Source organism: Dermacentor albipictus, chromosome 4 (genome assembly GCF_038994185.2).
Source record: "Dermacentor albipictus isolate Rhodes 1998 colony chromosome 4, USDA_Dalb.pri_finalv2, whole genome shotgun sequence".
Classification (NCBI taxonomy): Eukaryota; Metazoa; Arthropoda; class Arachnida; order Ixodida; family Ixodidae; genus Dermacentor; species Dermacentor albipictus.
In genome coordinates this window covers 20,984,363-20,998,926 of record NC_091824.1, presented here as the reverse complement: position 1 = coordinate 20,998,926, position 14,564 = coordinate 20,984,363, and the positions used below count along the sequence as shown (strand labels likewise).

Below are 14,564 nucleotides of genomic sequence, written 5' to 3'. Positions count from 1 at the left end.
ACACGATTCCAATGGCACGAACTCTGTTCGGCGCTCGACGGCTGCATGCGGGCCGGAGGTAAGTGGAACCTCCTGAAACGCATGTTAGACGACAGCCAAATGGAGGATAATCAAAGCCATGCGCTAGACCGACTTCTACATTCACATAAAGAGAAAGGGGGAACGGAGGAGTCTTTCGTGGAAGAAATTGCCAAACGATACCTTCCATTAGGCGACGCTCACCCCAACGATTACCCGAGCATAAAGTGCGAATCCACTCCCGAGCTAGACGCTGCCTTCACGGAAGCAGAAGTCCGAGAGGCGCTACACAACCTAAACAGCAGGTCGGCCTCAGGACCCGACGGGGTAACCAACCGAATGTTACGTAACTTAGACGACCAATCCACTACATTGCTCACGAAAGACATCAACCACGTGTGGGAAACAGAAGAGGTACCAACGCAATGGTGCACTGCCACGGTGGTCCTCATTCCCAAACCCGGCAAACCCTTAATCTGGACAACTTACGACCCATCTCTCTTACTTCATGCGTGGGTAAAGTAGCGGAGCACGTCATTCGCAACCGAGTGTCACGCTACATTGAGGAACACGAACTCCTCCCATACAACATGGTAGGGTTTCGACCCCACTCAGGATGTTATGTTACTCCTGAAGAGACAGAACTTCGACGTTAAAACAAGAGACGTTCGAGGCATCCTCGCCCTCGATCTCACGAAAGCATTCGATACCGTCTCGCATCGCTTCGTACTGGAGTCTGTTGCAGGCCTCGGCCTCGGCCAGAGATTTCAGGAGTACGTACGCTCCTTCCTGCAAGACAGAGAAGCCCGACTGCGAGTCTTGGAACGTAAGTCGGACCCTTACACGCTGGGCTCCGTCGGAAGACCTCAAGTCTCAGTCATTTCTCCATTACTATTTAATATAGTGATGAAGGGACTCGCGGACAAACTGCGAGACATCCCGCACGTAAACTGCGCTTTATACCCAGATGACATCACCATTTGGAGCCCGGGAGGCTCCTTGGCAGACATGGAGCAGGCATTACAGTCTGCCCTAGATGCCACGGGAGACTACCTACTAGACACAGGCATGAAACTATCCTCCAAGAAATCTGAACTATTACTATTTTGCAAGTCTTGCTAAGGAGTCCACTGCCTAATACCTCTAGACGAACTTCCGATAGCACTACACACAAGAGACGGACAACAGATTCCGCGAGTCGACCACATACGCATTCTTGGGCCCCTAATCGAAGCCACTGGATGCCACGGACACACTATCAAACATTAAACCGCCAAAACCGAAAACATGATCAGACTCATCCACAGAGTCTCAGGGCGCAGAAAGGGTCTCTGCGAGGATAACCTTTTGCGCGTACACCACGCATTCCTTATGAGCCACATTAATTACGTCGCCTCTGCCCACAACTGGACGAAAATGGAAAAGACGAAACTAAACACACTCATTCGCAAGAGCATCAAACAGGTCTTGGGCATTCCGCAACGAGCAAGTACATCAAAGGTTGACCAGCTAGGCATGCACAACAAAGTGATCGACGAAGTGATCGACGAAGTGATCGAAGCTCAGACTATGGCGCAAATACTACGCCTATCCTCGTAGAAAGCCGGTAGACTAATCCTAACCGAAGCTAATATCTCCCCATCTCCCTATTTCGAGCATGCAATTACCCTACCGAGCGAAATTAGAGACAACTACAAGGTCTCACCATTTCCTAGAAACGTCCACCCACAACACAACGTGGACAGGCGCCGGGCCCGCGCCCGCGCGATGATTCTCGATCGCACCGACGTGGATCATGAAGGCACCGCATTTGTGGACGCGGCCCAGTACGGCAACACATCCACTTTCGCGATAGCAGTCGTGGACGGTAATGGAACCTTACGATCATCCGCATCGGTTAAAACTACCACTAGCGCTAAAGCAGAACAGATAGCCATAGCCTTCGCCATGGCAGATCCCACGCTTACTCATGTCCTCACGGACTCGCGTGCCGCAATTCGGGCTTATGAAAGCGGCAACGTATGTAAAGAAGTGGCGCACATAATACTAGCGAGCTCAAATCAAAGGAGAGCAAACGACGCCTCTCCTGGTTCCCCGCTCACATGGGGAAAGACATTCACCCGCGGAAACCAAACCTCAATGAAACGGCCCACGACCGTGTGTGAGAACTTGCCCACCGCGACGGTCCTACGGCCTCCGAGGGGCTGGACATTCAGTTTAATGGCCAGTTACTCACTTATCACGAAATCACCTCATACTATCGAAAAGGCAGAATGAAATATCCGCTCCCGCACTCCAAACTCGAACGCGCGCGGGTGGTCGCGTTTCAAATGCTACAAACGGACTCGTATCCGTCACGAGGCCTACTGAGTCACTATAACTCAGACATCCCGGCAAATTGCCCAGACTGCCAAGAACTCTATTCCTCACTCTCGCACATGCTATGGCAATGTGCCGCGTTACCAAAGGGCCCTCTCTCTAATGAGCCCGAATGGGAAGCCCTCAAAAGCCCGGACCTCAAACCCCAGCTCAAGGCCGTCCAGAGGGCCCAAGAACTGGAGGAGCGTCACCACGTTCCCGTCCCGACTTGGGCGTCGTCTACGGTTTCCGCCCGAGGAGCTCCCCTCATGGTATCTCTAACGGCTTAAAAGTCCTCAGGACCTCGCTGAAGTTCTTGACTGACATACTGACTAATTAACGTTAATTAGGGCACAATAATTTAATATCTCCTAATTATTCTTGAATTGCCAGATTATTTACCCTTTAGTGAATTTTAATTAGCCTCACTATTCCTTATTACTCTTAATTATTATTCGTTGCGCTTAGGGTATTTCATCGTTTTTAATCTTATTAGTCGTTTATAACATTGTATACGGTAATACCTCCTCATTTCTGAACATGTATAGTCATGTACATAAATCTCAGTAGTCACACTTAGAAGACATTATTATATATGCCGCCATAGGACTCCATGTATACCTATGCTGTGCATTGTATAGCTCACGCGTTCAAGAGAGACGGACGGAGGGACAGAGTTCCGAGGGAAGTAGCCATATAGAATGCTTACGCATTAAAGTAGAGTGGGAGTACCTAAGTACTACTGCACATTTGTTGGCACTTTCGACATTCCCAGTGCGCCGGTGTACTGCGTGCGGTCTGCTAGCAGCAGACACGGCGCTGGACGTCCAGCTCCTTGCGCAGCAGTCATCACGAGGAGTGAATCCAGCTAAATCCAGCAGACGGATGCCTATACGCTATGCCTGGTTATTCTCGCCGTCTACAGATGACGACAGAAGGAGACATATTTCCTCTTGCTGCCATTTGCTGGTTGCTCTAAGCAGCCGCATCGGAGAAAAGGTCACGTGCTCGCGTGTCTCCGTTCGTAAACGACCACCGTTACGTTGGAACGTTGGTGAGAGCGATTGGACTGTGCGGAAAAAAAACTGCAATTATATAGTCTGCAACAGAGGTATGGTATGTTTACTGCACGATCGAACAAGCAAGTCGGGGTTAGTATTTGTAGATATAAAGTAAACAAACCTAAGCGGGTGACTTTTACAAAAAGTTTAGCTTTCTTGTGTACACATAAGGTAAAATGAGCATGTTCCAACGTTAATGATTCGTCATTGAAAGTATTGCGACATATATTGCATGTAAACTCCTTGTGCTTCCAGTACGGCTCAATATGCTGCTTGACCACTGCCTTAATAGCTACAACAATGTTGTCTCTTGCATTGGTTTTTTGCAACAGAGTGCAATATTTCTGCAAAAGTACACAATAACTACGTACTGTACTTTGCTTTGACAGATATGAATGTTTCTTTTCATAAATCATTCTCTGAAAGAAACTTCTATTTTAGCGTCTATGAAGGGTTGAGATTCCTATGAGTATTTTGTCTGACGTTTCAGCTCACCATCAGACATTTGTGAACATATGTGTTACAAAAGATAATCTAGCACGTTAAATGACGTGGCTTATTGGAGCTACGTCGTCTAAGCAACGACTTCTTGGCATATCGTATGTGTTCAGTGGAAATATGGTTATAATGCATGCAGGAAAAAATGATTTTACTGCAGTTTTGGATACCCTAAGATATCTAATGTCATAGACGCAGCATATGCACACATAAAAGTATTCAGAAATATAGCTGTAACAGGTTAAAATTATTCAGAACCATAACAAATTCGTCTGTGCGGGGCATTACACTGGGTCTCTCTACACAATGCTAGTACTGCCTACGCTGCACTAGTGGGTGAGTGTGAAGCGAGTGTCCTCACGAAGTCGCGATCTGCCTGTGTTCGTGCTCGCCCAACAGTTAGACGTAAAGAGTCATGTTATTTTTGGGGCGTCTGCAAAGGCAGCGTAATTTGGACTTACCGGCGCCTCGGCTTCTGTTTGCAGGGTGCGTTTGGCCAATAATTTAATCACGCTGCAAAAATTACCAGCGTAAGCTTATTGCATTTCTGGACGCTCTCACGATCACCATGGAAGACACGCATTACGACTAGTCGTCTGATGAGTTTAGTTAAAATGTCAACTGATATAATTTTCATACCTACTCGTCTAATGCTTAGCTCGAGAGACAACTTACTATACACGCCTTTGTGGTAAAATAAACCCGCGAGTATGTCGCTCATGACCTCAACTTCAGGATGTATAAAATATTTTTCCAAACACTTCAGAACACCCTGTACGGAAACAGGGGAATGATGTAAGGCGAGACTGACGAGTCGCTAAGATTGAGTGGTACAGAATCCTATCGTGCACATCACCTGTTTCAAGCTTTACAGTCCTGAAAATCACCCCATGCTTAACCGTTGGACTTATTCTACTCCCATGGTTAGCTAATCCATCATTCATTTGTTTTCGTTTGAAGAGGGGAAAGTAAGAACGCGGTAGCACGAATTGTAAGGCATATTATACCATTACAGAAATACAACGGGAAAAACAGCAGAAATCGATGCACAGTCGAATATTGGTAGCATTTCACTTGTTCTTTGCGAGAACAGGCTTATAGATGCCCAAGTAAGGTCTTACGATTAGAGGGCGTGTTCTGGGTTATGTAGACGCATAGGCTACTGATGAGACCAGCAAGCAGAGTCCACTGATTTCTTCAGGAGGGCGTGTTGCTCAAAATACCCGAGAAAAGCTCAGAAGCGCGTCTAAGTGGGGCTCACGGGAGACGACGGCGCTGCCAGAGCGCTCTCTCCCGCGTAGGCAGCACTGGAGTCAAAAGCTAATGTCGCAAAAGCTAAAGCCGCTTTAGACATCGGTGGAGTGTCACTCTAACGGGTTCTTTAACAGATTATCTTAGCGAGATGGTTGAAATAGACGCAGAAATATAAGGTGGCGTTGATGAGACGACAGTGTTTGATGTAAACGTGGGCTTGACGTGATTAAACGCAACAACTTCGTCACGAATATTAGCTCGGATTATCAGCGTCTTCACAGCTCGGTAGAGAAATTGAAAAAGGTCGTTGTATTGTGGAGAAATGGTCAGTCTAATGTCTTCTCGAAACACACTGGCGTGGGTCGATATGGTTAGTTTCTGACTCAAAAAGATGTGTTAAATAGAAGGCTTCTGGAAGGCTTCGCGTAGGTGCTAAAAAAGCACTCTTATTTGCTCAACACACTCCTGAGCGTTAGACAGTGCTGAAAGCAGCGGAGCGAAAAATTCACCCTGTGACCGCAGAATCGTGCCGTAAATCCTCTCAGCTTCCTTGCACCTGTGGTCTGCTTTAAGCCCATCAGCGTCACCTACGTGCTGGTACGTCTCCACTTTCTGTGCCTCCATTTTCCTTTTGACAGTTATTTTGTCAGATGCGATTTTGAGGACCACACAAGGAGAGCATTTGCCATAAGGCGTGTCAATTCTTTTTTTTTTTGCAGAACCAAAAGTAAATGGCCCTGTTCGTTTTACAATAAGCGACAGAAAAACCTGACACTGGGGGTGCGTCACCCGCGAAAAACTTCCACGTTGCAACGATTAAATGCAAAACGGATGCCGACAAGGAGGACGGGAAGCTAGTTGACCCAGCAGGCAGTGGCACCATGGACGATGGGGCAGCCTTGAGCTGACGACGCGGTTTGGTTGCTCAGGCCTAATTTACAGTCCTGCTCAGGCAGGACTGTGGCTCAGGCGGACACCAAGAAGGCTTGTCAGCGCAATGTCAAATTCAAATTGGCGTCCACGGTTAGTGGTGAGATCCCTTGGAGAGCCAAAACAGGAAACTCAGCCGCCGTTGAATGTAGGTTCCAAACCTACCGCCTAGAGCTCACCACGCTGTAGAGGTCTATGTCAGGTCCTATTGGCAAGCGAAGTGTCATAGGCGAGGCACATTCATAGGCGCGCGACTAGTCCAGTCTTTAGAGGCCATTGATTTATTCTTGAGAGTGCGCGGCTCGAAGAGTCCGAGCATGGCACAGAGACGTGTCCAATTGAAGCTGAAAGACATGTAAGACGACGGCGCTACTAGAGGCTTTTGGTTTTGAGAGGTGGTTCCGCGATTTACTCAATAATGATTTCTCTACAATGCGCCTTTAAACTCTGACACCAGCATGAATTTGCACTAAAAGAGGCGTCTAATCATGGCAAGCTGGTGTGATTTCTGTCTCCATTATTTATCTACTTCTAGAAAAATTTGGCCTGTAGAAATTTTGCAGCAGCAGCAGAAAAAAAAAGAAAAGGGAGAGTGAGGCAGTAATTGGCTCTTGTGTTATCTTTGCGCTAAATCAATTTCCAGGTCATCTATGCACGCAATTAACGACAATGAGTGCTTTGGTGCCATCGTGAAATTCACCAATCTGCTTTCGCGGTACGACAGCTGCAAATTGTGTTTAGCAATAATAACTAGCGGGCTGATGGTTTTATGATCGTGCAGTTATTTTCACTGCATCTGTGGAACAATTTGTTGTTTTTTGGTTATGGGCCATTTACATTTGCACACACTTGCAGTTAGATGGCCCTTGTGCACTCGTGACGAGTTCTTTTCCATTTGTGTTCGTGACGTAGCAATTTCATGCTTGTTGTGTGATGTCACGGCTTGTTTTTTTTTTTTCTACTCTCTACAGGCAGCAATACTCACACGGACCTGTCATTTTCCCGAAACGAGACACGAGACGGAGCAAAGCACACGAGGGCATCGCTGATATTACAAGGATCGGCGGGCTTCGTAGTTGACAATACCGTTAGTAGCAAGGTGTGGTTGTGGGTAATGCATTGTGAAATGAGCGGAATGAACTGCGAAAAATGACACGCAATCGTTTTGTCTAAAACAGAAAACTCGATGGTTAACTAGCTGAGTGCCAACGCTGCATGTCACTCGCCATGCTACTTTCCTCAGTCGGCATCATCATCCATGAGAGGTCGCTTCCACGCGTATTTTGTCACTTTTACATAGAGGAAATAAGGTATACGCAGTGAAGCTACAGGGCTCCATCAAATGTTCATATTTGTACTTCGGAGACCATACCGACATATTTCGTTCACCTCTTTGAGTATCCTAACTCATTCCGGATTGCAGTATCCTGCGCCCTGTATACCAGTTGACTGTCTCGCACAATAAGTCAAAAGGAAGCAACCCGTAGAAAGACTCTTATTTCGGTGCTTGTACTTAACTTTTTTTTCATATGTAATACTAAATTCTAATATTTGAACAATGTATGCGGCCTTTAGCACCAGGAACCTTCCGGACAACAAAATGATTATGCAGACCCTCTGTGCTGTCAGTTACTAATTATTTAAGTATAAAAAACCGAGAAATCAATGTTAATACTGCTTGGCCCTTCGAAAATTGTATCATCGCATAATTGTGCGCTTTAAGACCTGAACACCACGTTCATCGCAATAAAGTGTTACGAATGAAAGAGCACTCTCGTGGATTATTTATGAATATCGCAATTATTATGAAGCATGATTTGAACGTTGATTGAGATTACTTCGTGCGGCAGATAAGAAATGGTGTGTTTTTTGCGTCCTACACCTCTCTAAGACTGAAGACCATCTGGATAGCATATTTCATTTGAATTATAGTTTCTGAATTCAATCAATAAAACCGCGTTGCTTACGAACGTAGGCTAAGGGAGAAACTAGTATTTTGATCAGGTCTTTGAATTCCTGTACGGGCTAGCCATAATCCATTGCGTGAAGGATTCGCATACTAAAAATAGCATATATCAGTTGAAAACAAAGAGATTAATACGGTGGCAACAGATATATACTTTCCGTAACATTTATATCAACGTGGTAAATACTGAGAAACACACTAGAAACCGTGTTCGATGGGATTTTTGGGCGCCTATATTCTAGTTCACAGCTGTCACATACGAACACTTCATTAAAATATAATTAGCGAAGCCCTGTTGTTAGAATCAAGCCTTAAAGCACGCAGCATATGCAGGTGTTCCTGTCGCATGAATTGACTCAATGAATATTACGACACTACTTCACCCCTTCAACTTCGACGACGTTCATTACACAGCTTCGAATCACGATTTATGTTAAAGGTCAACTTTGCCTGCCAATCCTACCGAAATTGCTTCTGTGTGGCCGTTGTAAGGCACAAGAGCTCGCAACATGGGTCACTAGGTAGTCCATTGCCGAATGCGTAGGCATCGGGCTGCTGGGCGCCAACATGGGTCACTGCGTATGTAAAAAAAAAAGTTGATTCCTTTCTATGAGGATTGGGTCAGGACATCTGAACCAGGTGAAGTGGGCTTCACCAAATAGGCCCGAGACGCTGACGAAGGCGGTCATCATGCCCGAAACGAGAAGGATTGTATTTACACGTTTCGTAAGAATTGGTGACTCCGTCATCACGGGAGCCAGGACAGTCTTAAGTAATCTCCTGCATCTATCCCATGTAATCGGCGGGCAGGCTTTGTATCCAAGGACGAAGGGAACCCTCCACAGAACAGGTCGTCTACCTCGTTCCTTGCAATATTTTCGTAGTTGTCTGAGGTTGCGCCCACATACCAGCGCCTTAGTGTTCGCGCAGTCCTTTGTCCTCTTGTGAAGATGATACGTCAATGGCCTCCTCTTCATCACGGCGTGTTGGTCGCCAGTGTCAGCTCAAGACGTCAAATGGTCTGTAGGGCTGACCTTTTCTCGTAAAACACAATTGTCTCTACAAGTGAAAGCGAGTTGGAACGTTTCCCAGATTTCAGAGACCGAATTCTAAGCCAATCATAGCAGTCATTCTAAAAAGCAGCGGCAGTTTCATTGCGCATTGGCCGGTACGCGACTACGAAAGTGCGCAGTCCTCGATTAATCACGCGTGAAGGGCAAAGCAATGACAGCGATAGTACGCGTGCGAAGCGTGTGCTGCTTCGCAATGTAAGCAGCACCTCGGAAGCAACGCACCAGCAGAGCATCGCTTTGATTATTCGCGAATGGGAAAACCGGCTGAAGGCATTACCATCGGGAAATGGCATGACCAGAAATTTGCGATACAAGTCACAGGTAAATTAAACGTCACGGTGAATGCGTGTGAGGCGAAACTGAGTGATTAGGACCACGGCTCTATCGCGGACCAGCATCCATGCACATGGTCAGATGTGAGCAGATAAGCGAAAACGGCGTGACCAGCTATGGCGCCACCGCGCAATGTCTGTTGTCAGGAATAAACTTGTCAAGAACGTGTGAGGAATGATGTTGGTCATAGTCGCCACTCTGCCATACCGTTGGTACACGGACGTCCTTCAAAGCGGTTAAACTCGCAGCGTTTCTTATTAACGCCATTAAAGGAAAAACACAGCTTAATACAGAGGTATGTATACTGCCATTTTATTCTAACGAAGCTGCCGCCCTCATCCGCCTCTTCGTACCCTTGGTTATTCCTCGTTTTTCAGGGCCTAAATGCAGCATGCTTCGCCCTCCCTGGCTCTCTTTGTTCGCACCTCCTCGTGTAGTACTCAACAACATTTCCGATGGAGGCTGCTCTTCTTTACTAGATGGAGAGAGAGAGAGAAACGAAGAAGGAAAGGTAGGGCGGTTAGCCAACTTTACCAGAGGCTCCCAGATACGATATTGTAGCGATGTTGAGGAACACAGGTTAATAAAGCAACGATATTTATTAACCCTTTAACTGGCAACTCAACAATATTGCTCACCATACAAAAACATCCACAAACAACTGACAAAACAAAATATTAATCTGTTGCTTTCAATTTAACTTCTGTACGCAATGAACAGTGGTATTCACAAAAATGTCCACCGTGAGTAGCAGCAAATGATTTGGTGACAAAACTCGAATACCTTGTCGTGTTGTTAGCGAACGTGGTGGTCATATTGTCGTTAACGCGAAGTTATTTCAATCTGTTTAAGAAAGCTTTTATCTTTTTCTCCATAGATCTGCATCTCAAGAACACGCATTTACCTTGTCAAAGGCAGTACCAAACACCAGTTTTCGACGAAACATTTGCCTTTAACCCTTTGATCGACAATGTTTTCGACCCGCTGTATCTCACCTAATTGGCAGAGAAAACTTTTTCATATTTCATTTCGTATGTATTTGAAGAATAGGAAGAAGAAACAAAGCAATAATACATTCTAGGTCAGATGTTTCTTATCTTACCAGTGAAAGGGTTAAGGGCGAACCTGTGCCCACAACTAAAAGTCACTCCTGTCGTGAAAACACCCATCAGTCGTGTTTTAAACTGGTCTCAAACTGTCTTCTATTTTCACCTCGTGTGAACAGTCGAGCGCATGGCGCATGCGATCTGGGTCCCACCGGCTACTCGTGCCACGATGATCGCTGCCTGTTGTCACTGAACTACCCCACGTTACGGCGCGCACAGTGTCCAATACGAATGGAGATAGGCATGCTACTTGAACGTGGCCAAGTTGTCGTGACAGTATTGTTTTCAATATGTCATGCTTTGATGAAATCTATCTTTACCACAGGAAAGGGTCAGTGGAATTTCACGGCTGAAGTCCCAACGCCTTTCCTTATTAAGACGTTTCATCAACGTCTATGTGTGGCATTTCTTTGTTGTGTCTTCTGTCGAAGTCTCGCTTCATGCGTTGTTTGTAGATATTCTCCTCCTTAGCGCTTTTCTTTGTTTTGGTAAGTTGAAGCTTGCCCAGGATGCCCAGCTCGCGATCCGAAGGAAGGATCGGCGCAACTCCTGACGCGGAAAAGAGAGGGCTGCACCCCAAGCCACTTTTGTATGAACAGCCACGGTGCATCACAGCAGCGCCTAAGCAGCATTTTCATCCACCTGCAAATTATGGGCACATATTTATAAATATATATAATTTATATTTATATTTATATGTATAAAAGCTTACTGTCCGTTGCCTACAAAGTATTTACTGAGGTAATTGCAAATAGAATCAGGAACACCTTAGACTACCGTCAACCAAAGGACCAGGCAGTTTTCCGTAAAGGCTACTCAACAATAGACCATATTCACACTATAAATCAGGTGATAGAGAAATGGGCGGAATATAACCAACCCTTATATATAGCTTTCGCTGATTTCGAGAAAGCGTTTGATTCAGTCGAAACCTCAGCAGTCATGGAGGCATTGCGAAATCAGGGTGTAGACGAGCCGTATGTAAAAATACTTAAAGATATCTATAGCGGCTCCACAGCCACCGTAGTCCTCCATATAAAAAGCAACAAAATCCCAATAAAGAAAACCGCCAGGCAGGGAGATACAATCTCTCTAATGCTATTCACAACGTGCTTACAGGAGGTATTCAGAGACTTGCATTGGGAAGAATTGGGGATAAGAGTTAATGGAGAGTACCTTAGTAACTTGCGTTTCCCTGATGATATTGCCTTGCTTAGTAACTCAGGGGAAAAACTGCAATGCATGCTCACTGACCTGGAGAGGCAAAGCCGAGGGGTGGCTCTAAAAAATAATCTGCAGAAAACTAAAGTCATGTTTAACAGCCTCGGAAGAGAACAGCAGTTTACGATGTGGTAAGGGAATACATCTACTAAGGACAGGTAGTGGCGGTGGATCCGGATCATGACACTGAAATAATCAGAAGGATAAGAATGGGCTTGGGTGCGTTTGGCAGGCATTCTCAGATCGTGAACAGCAGGTTGCCATTATCCCTCAAGAGAAAAGTATATAACAGCTGTGTCTTACCAATACTCACGTAAGGGGCAGAAACCTGGAGGCTTACGAAAAGGGTTCTACTCAAATTGATGACTACGCAACGGGTTATGGAAAGAAGAATGATAGGTGTAACGTTAAGGGATAGGAAAAGAGCAGATTTGGTGAGGGAACAAACGCGAGTTAATGATATCTCAGTTGAAATCAACAAAACGAAATGGACATGGGCAGGACATGTAATGGTCATTAAGGTGGGTTCTAAAAGGAGGGAAGCGCAGCAGGGGCGGTAGAAAGTTAGGTGGGCGGATGAGATTAGGAAGTTTGCAGGGACAACATGGCCACAATTAGTACATGACCGGGGTAGTTGGAGTAGTATGGGATAGGCCTTTGCCCTGCAGTGGGCGTAACCACGCTGATGATGATGCTGCTGCTGTTGCTGATGATGATGATTACTTATAAAAGACCTAACATATCGGATGGCGCCTCCGCACGATCATTTCTGGTGGACTGGTAGGGTGAGGAATATTTGATAGCCAGGCCATTATTTCCAGTCCACTTCGCTAGTTTGGCACTTCGGAATGCAGGTCTATTGTCACACACTGTGGTCTTCGTATAAAAAGAACATTCGGCTTGAACAAGAAAAATAACGCTGTGGATGTATTTCCTGCGTTTCCCTCAACCACTCTGGCACATTTGTCTATGCAAAGTAGAAACGCTTGCGTTTTCCTGACACCTTCGCCCGCATTCATTAGCTCCGCAAACTCTGAGTGAACAACGTCGAAGGGGACGCGCGAATGCTGCGGTTTTACCTCTATGTTTGTCGCCTGGGTAGACTTTATTTTGTTTAATTGACATGGGTTACAGGTACGTACATGATTTAGAGACTATCAGACATCCACCAAATCGTAGCAATTGCCTCAAGGGAAACCCATTGTCTCATTTGTAGCAGTTTCGACGGTTGGGTGCGCGTCTGATTTTCTCAATATAATTCATTCCCTCCGCCTCGCGGGTTTCCTCAGAACTATTACATCATGTCCATACGCAGTTGCTAATGTTTTGTTTCATATTTGGTCATGCAAACCGCTTCAGTAACTTGCTGTATGTGGGTCAAAGTCCATAATCCCCGCCTGACTTCGGAATATCATGGTAAAGATGAAGGATCTTCAGAACCATTGTCAGTGCCACGAGGTACTTTCATTTCTTCTGTGCCTTCCCATAGCTTCACGTAATTTATCGGTTGCGCGTGATTGCTCGTTTCGGAGGCGAGCAATCTGAACAAGGCAGCTGCGTCGGTGAGTAGTAAGCGAGTGCTATGCGAAACGACGGAATCAAATTGTTGCAGGTAGTTAAACCACCTTGCAATGCGCCCTCGTGGTTCGGCCATATCAAGAAGGTGTGTCAATGCCTGATGGTCAATAAAAAGTGTTAATTAGGCGTCTTCTAGGTATATCCGAAAATGCTGAACAGCTTCAAGACGGCCAGTGTTTCTTCTTCGGCGGTGGTGTAGTAAATTTCTGCTGCCTTCAATGTATAGCGGCAGTGTCTCACTACATGGTGTATTTGGTGGTCAGGTCGGTTTGAGAGCATCTGATAGAGCACTGCCCTAGTTGCGTAATATGATGCATCAATGTTCAGCAGAAATGGTCTTGAGAAGTGATGAATGCGGAGAACCGGGTCATATGATATAAGCCTTACTAGTTCATGGTATACGCTTTCTCACTCGCCATTCCACAGGAATGGTATGCCATTTGCATCATTCATGTGAGGCATCTTGTCTTGACTGCATACTTACTAATTAAGGCCCTAAAGTTTCCAGACATGCCCAGGAATGTACACAGGGAATGTACAGCTCCGTGCAATATGACCTGCAACACTGGTGCCCGTGGTCGAAGGGGCTCCAAGACTGTACGACCGCGCAGACAGTGGGTAAGTCCCAGACCTAAACAAAGCTTCAATTAGTGGTATTCAATAAACCGCTATTTCGCCTGTCAGAGCCACCGCGCAGCCCTGGAGCCCCTTCGACCACGAACACGGGCATTTCAAGTCATATTGCACGCCACTATGCGTCGTAAGGCTTCCCAAACATGGACATTCTTTTAAAGGATTCCTGCTTTGTGCTTTTGGTGTAGCCGTCAAATGCCCTGCTTATAAATACCACTTTGTCTTGGAAGAATGCACTTTTCTTGAAGCTTACTTTCAGATGTCCGAAGCTGAGGGCATAGAGAGCTACGGGAGCGTGACTTTCTTGATCTCCTTTTGCCTTCGAGAAACAGATTATGTCGTCTATATTGTCACGTGGTAGTGACGGTAAAGAACACGTTAGCAATACTGCTAATGAAGAAACTAACTATTATTGGGCGAACTTGTGCTAGCAAACGCAAGTTACACTCAAAATACTGCAACAGCGGCGAAAACGGTCGGCTTTCGTCGAAACCTAATCTGCCTGTCAAACGCGTCGCCTTTTATACACGAGCCA

At 45.9% G+C, this 14,564-nt stretch overlaps 1 protein-coding gene across 1 annotated transcript in view; it reads left to right on the top strand.

Annotated features, from left to right (window-relative positions):
• LOC135915142 (uncharacterized) overlaps positions 1-7,890 on the top strand; it is a 110,943-nt gene extending 103,053 nt beyond the window's left edge. Inside the window, exon 6 of the mRNA XM_065448145.2 lies at positions 7,091-7,890. The gene's annotated coding sequence lies outside the window, so the exon portion shown is untranslated. The remainder of the gene's footprint in view (positions 1-7,090) is intronic.
• Positions 7,891-14,564: the final 6,674 nt, after the last annotated feature.